Source organism: Orycteropus afer, unplaced genomic scaffold (genome assembly GCF_000298275.1).
Source record: "Orycteropus afer afer isolate SDZICR_OR568_19922 unplaced genomic scaffold, OryAfe1.0 scaffold00112, whole genome shotgun sequence".
NCBI lineage: Eukaryota > Metazoa > Chordata > Mammalia > Tubulidentata > Orycteropodidae > Orycteropus > Orycteropus afer.
The window spans coordinates 2713979-2720046 of record NW_006921699.1 but is presented as its reverse complement, the minus strand read 5'-3'; the positions used below and the strand labels follow the sequence as shown (position 1 = coordinate 2720046).

The 6068-nt window shown below is 35.9% G+C and overlaps 1 pseudogene; it reads left to right on the top strand.

Moving 5' to 3' along the window:
- Positions 1 to 6: 6 nt before the first annotated feature.
- On the top strand, positions 7 to 866 carry LOC103199443 (annotated as a pseudogene).
- Positions 867 to 6068: the final 5202 nt, after the last annotated feature.

Here is a 6068-nt window from a genome sequence, read left to right as displayed (position 1 = left end):
TTCACTCCTGTGAAGACAGAGGGATATGAAGATCAGGTATTAATTATAGAATGTTGTTGTTGTTATGTGCCATCGAGTCGCACCCAACTCATAGCGACCCCTCCTGGGGTTTCCGAGGCAGTATCACTATGGAAGTAGGTTGCCCAACCTTCCGAGGAGTGGCTGGTGCGTTTGAACCGCCAGCCTCCTGGTTAGCAGTCAAGTGCCTTAGGTACTGTGCTACCAGCGCTCCCAATTATAGAATAGACCTGGGCAATAGCAGATTTTTAGATCCAAGAAACAAACTTTCCTTTAAATTTGATCACTTACAGAAAGAAGCAAATGATCCCCAACCAGAGGAAGTAGATGGAGGCCTGAAGTCTTGGAGAGAATCCTGTGATAGTGCTTTAAGGGCTTATGTGAAAGATCATTATTCCAAAGGCTTCTGAACTGTTTATGCTAAAACTATAGATGGGCAACAGACTATTATTATTGAATGCATCTATTGAATGCCACCGTTTCAACCTAAAACTTCAACATAAAAACTTCTAGAATGATCAGAGTAGAAGTTCACCATCACACCACCAACAAACAGCCCAAGTGGTTGGAGTGCTTAAGATTCAGATTCACTATTACGAAGATGGCAATGTTCAGTTAGTCATAAAGATGTACAGGATTCAGTAACTGTTTCAAATGATGTCTAGACTGCCAAGGAGTTTATTAAAATCATAGTGCATGCCGAAAATGAGTATCAGATAGCAATTAGTGAAAACTATCAAACAATGTCAGATACCACATTCAAGGCCTTGCGCCAACAGCTTCCAGTTCAAATCAACTGAGACAAGATATACAGCTATAAGAGTGGCAAAGAAATGCAGAATGCTTAAAGGCTGAATGTAGGATTCTTCAGTACATGGGGGGAAGAAAGGATTCAACATGTGGTCATATGATAAATAGATGGTTTATAAACAAGAGTGATATTTTCCTAGGGCTTTCAAAGTAAACAGGTTTTCTAGCCTCATGGAATACAGTTGAACCTATAACATTGAATTCTTTTATGTTCTCTACTTTGTAATATTCTGCTGTTACTATATTTACTTGTAATTTTCTTTTTAATTCTGTCACACTTAATGTTGGAGAGAGAGAGAAAGAGAGAGAGAGAGATCTATCTTGGAGTCATTTTACAGTTTAGAAAATTTTCTTAGCCATAAAAGCCCTATTAGTGATACAGACAAGTCAGTCCTTTTTTACCCCTATTCTTCCAAGAATTTCTGGTACTTCAATGATTTTTATTGATATACCAACAGCTAAAGAAGCTATGCTACAAACTATAGCTAAATGGAAGACACATTCATCCTTCTCCCTCCAACTGCTTTGATCATCACTTACATCATCTCATAACTATGTTGTTGTTGTTGTTGTTATGTGCCATCGAGTCAGCCCCGACTCACAGCGACCCCTCCTTGGGTTTCCGAGGCGGTATCACTACAAAAGTAGATTGCCCAACCTTCCTTCCAAGGAGTGGCTGGTACGTTTGATCCTCCAGCCTTCTGGTTGGCAGTCAAGTGCCTTAGGCACTCTGCTACCAGAGCTCCTTCTGATAACTACAGATTTCAAAATTTTGCATTGGAGCTTTTCACATTCTTTTGGGGGGACAAAGGAAGTTTTCTGGAAATTCCGTTATAACCAGTTTCTCTGAAGAAGTTGTTTTTAAATCCAAAGACTTGAACCACATTCCCTGCACATGATTGTATTTGCTTTTTTTTTTCCCCTTCCCTCATTGTCTCCTTTCCTATCTAGTACCATTTTTTTTTTTTTAATAATCAAGAACTGCTGACATACTGTGGATGTAGTAGAGTATATAAAAATTTGAAAAGTGCAAATGTTGAAGGAATAAGTATATTGTGCTTTAATGATTTGTGGCAGGAGTGTAGTATAAGCAAATGAATCGAACAAGGATGTAAATCACAAATAAAAACTAAAAATGAACCACAATGAGAAGGATAACTCCCAGGCAGTATCTTTCTATTGTAATCTGTTATTTAAGGGATACTAGTGATTTGTTCTAACCAGGATGTAAAACTTGTTCCAAATTTTTCTTCTTCAGTCTTGCCTGCCAAGAATTCAAATGTAACAGTGATATAGCAACCCTTCCCGGGTATATTGGCAGGCATGTGTGTTTGATCTCAGAATACACAGGTGACATTGATATAACATTGTTTACACTTCTGTGACCAGGCCTTAAGCGAAGTTCAGTTTTTAAAAACCAAGTAGTGTCTTCCTACCTATCTCCAAATATTTGTCAAAAAAGAAGAGTTTGTGTTTCAGCTTTGTTTGCTCAACAGTCAAGCAAGAGTGTTTCCAAGTGACTCATTGAGCTGTGTAAGCATTTTTGTTTATTTCAAATAAAATATATTAGTATTATTTGTTATTCTTACTGTCCATTCATACCCACAGTATCCTCTGTATTAGGTAGCCCAATACAAATATACCTCTTTTATTCTAAATATATATATAATGATAAATTAAAAATAAAATACTTCAGAAAAAAATAGTGAGTTGAAGAAAAAAAAATGGACATGATCAGGAAGCCAGATTCCATTACAAAAAATTTTAACTTGGTAACAATAGGAAACTAAAACTAAGATAATAAGAAAGCTCTGTCAAGGATGGTGGAAAGATTTGCAATAAAAATTATTAATCCCTAAAAATAAAAAGAGTTAAAAAGGTATATCAGACAAGTGGTTCTCAGTAAACTACTACTGAAAAATGATTAGTTGCATTTATACTGTAAGTAATGAAATGGAAATGAAAACTACCATGACATATCGGTACTATCTTATACCCATCAGTAAACCTCTAATCTTATACTACTTTCTCACATAAACTTTTTGTTCTGACACACATTGGTACACCAGTTTTCTTTTGATTAGTATTTATCCAGTATATCTTTCTATCCTTTCAACTTCAATTTTTCTATATCATTTTGCACTTCATGTATCTCTTTTTTAAAAATTTATTTTTTGCAAAAATATACACAACAAAATATATACCAACTCAAGAAGTTCCACGTGTACAATTTAGTGATAGCGGTTAAATTCTTTAAATTGTTCCACCTTTCTCGATATCTTTTTCCAAACTATTTCACCATTCTTAACACAAACTCACTGCCCCCTGAACTTCTCATCTAACTTTTAGAGTTGCTGTTGTCAGTTTGATCACATATAGATAACTCTTTGAAAGAACACAATGCTCAAGGCAGATGTCCTCGTCTAATTAAATTATTGTTTGGTTTAGAGGTGACTTTAGGGAATAGTTTCAGTTTAACATTTATTAAGTGTATCTCTTGAAAATAGCTAAAAGATGATTTTTAAATATAATTTTATAATATTTGCCTTTTAAAAGGTGAGTTTAATCTGTTTTCAATTACTATGATTCCTGATCAATTTTGACTCCTCATCTTTAATTCATGCTTTTTCTTTGCTGCTTTGTCTCCTTTCCTCCTTTTTGGATTGTTTGAGCTACCTTTAGTGTATTGTTTTATTCTATTGGTTTGGGAGTTACACATTCTATTTCTGTTCTTTTAGCATTACTCTTGAAATTTTCACATGCCTATTTTTGAAATCTAAAATTACTATCTCTAACATTCTTCCAGGAGCTCTGGTAGCATAGTGCCTAAGGCACTTGACTGCTAACCAGAAGGCTGGAGGTTCAAACCCACCAGCCACTGTTCGGAAGGAAGGTTGGGCAATCTACGTCCGTAGTGATTCCGCCTCAGAAACCCAAGGAGGGGTCGCTATGAGTCGGGGCTGACTCAATGGCACATAACAACAACAACATTCTTCCAAATAATACAAAAAAAAAAAAAAAAAGCCCACCAAAAATCCAAACCCATTGTCATCAAGTCAAGTTAAACTCATAACACCCCCATAGGGTTTCCAAGACTGTAAATCTTCGCAGGAGCAGACTGCCTTGTCTTTCTCCTGCAGTGCGACTGTTGGGTTTGAACAGCTGACCTTTTGGTTAACAGCCAAATACCTTAGCCATGGCACCACCAGAGCACCTTCCAAATAGTACAGTTATCAAAAAATGCACCAACTCTAATCACCTACTCCATCTCCCACATTATTGTTATTTAGTATTTTTGTTCCTCTTTGTCTTGAAATCCCCTAAATAAATTATTATTATTATTATTTAAAGCAGCATTGTTTATTTAGGTTTACCAACATGTTTATCAATCTCTTTGATTCCCATTGCTTCTCGCATCACTACTTCCTTCTGGAATCAGTTCACTCATGTGCTAATAGCCTTTCAGGGAAAGAAATGTCTCTCACACTGACGTGAGCATTGTTGTTGTTATGTGCCGTCGAGTCAGCCCTTGACTCATAGCGACCCATCCTTGGGTTTCCGAGGCAGTATCACTATGGAAGTAGGATTGCCCAACCTTCCTTCCGAGGAGTGGCTGGTGAGTTTGAACCGCCAGCCTTCTGGTGAGCAGGCAAGTGTCTTAGCCACTATACTACCAGAGCTCCCTTAAGCAAAGTTATTTTTGTGAAAGTGCTTTATAAGTTGTGAAATACTGTACATATATTAGAGATTTATTTTTTGTGCATTGAATGTTTCCAGAGGACAATTTGGTATAATGTAAGAAAAGCTATTTTAAAAAAAGAGGTTTCTAGTAGCATTGTGTATAATTGCAGAGTACTGGAAACAACTCAAATGCCTACAAGCTAAGAAATGGTGAAATAAACTGCAGTACGTTAATTTTATCTGATAGATAAACATTAAAGTAGTAAGTAAGAAAACTGTACAGATATATGGAAGAGCAATTTTAATAAGCAAAAAAGTTATACACAAATTGATCACATTGATCACGACAAAGGTCACAAAAAAACCCTAATAGTTGCTGTGCCAAGGGGAAAAAGTTTTGTGTTAATTTCCTCTAATGTTATTTACTCAATTTTAAAACAATGTTTTAAAGAAAAGCTTGGAGATTGAAAGGCTGGTGGTTAGAATAAGGTCAAGAAGAGAAAGAGATGCTATCACTTTGCATTTAGTCACCTCGAATCATTTGGGGCATCATGCCCAGATGATTGATTACAATCAGTTCATGGAAAAGTCATTTGACCTTGAATGATTACACAGTAAAACCACAGTTTGCAGTTTTTAAATACATATTGCCAATTTGGAAGCCACTAATAGAGATATAGGAGCCCTAGTGGCACACAGGTAGAGCCCTCACTTGACAACTAAAAGGTTGGCAGTATGAACTCACTAGCCGATCTGCCGGAGAAAGATGTGCCAGTCTGCTTCTGTAAAGATTCCAGCCTCAGAAACCCTCTGGGGCAGTTCTACTCTCTTCTATAGGGCTGCTATGAGTCTCAACTGGAGTCAGTGGTGACAAGTTTAATAGTGCTAAAAATTTTAGGGCAATTTTTCAAAACTATTCAAAGTTTTTTTTTTTTTTTAAATATTAATTACATAATTCTAGTAATGCTTAAAAATTCCAAATACTGATTGCAAATTTATTTTTATCCCCCGAAAATAATGTGGATTGCAAATGCCATGGTAGTTCACAGTGGCTTAGTCCATAGTTTATTTTAGATTGAGAGCTTTGTTCTATCTTTTTTTCTAGGAATTTCACCAAAGTTGTTTCTGTTACTTCAGACTCTTGGCCCAGGAAATAAGACTATTTGAGTTTCCATAGTATTCACATAAATTTGGTCCACTGATAAAAGTTAGTGCCTGTTTATTATTCATTGAGTGCCTACAATAGGCTGATCCTCAAGGATAAAGAGATCAATTACATAAAAACCTAACTTTCAAGGAGCTCACAGTCTAGTGGTGAAATAAAAAGGTCCCCTATCTGAATGCCATTTATGGGGTACAAAATCTTTCAAAGATAATAGTAAAAACAATCATTATTTTTTTTCAACTTGAAATGTTATTTTTAAATAAACTTTTTATTTTGAATAATTTTACAGAAACATGGCAAGAATTTACAGAGTTCCTGTTGACGCTGCACCAGGCTTTTCCTATTTTTAATGTTGTTGCTTTATACAGTGGAGCTGATTCCAACTCATAGCAAC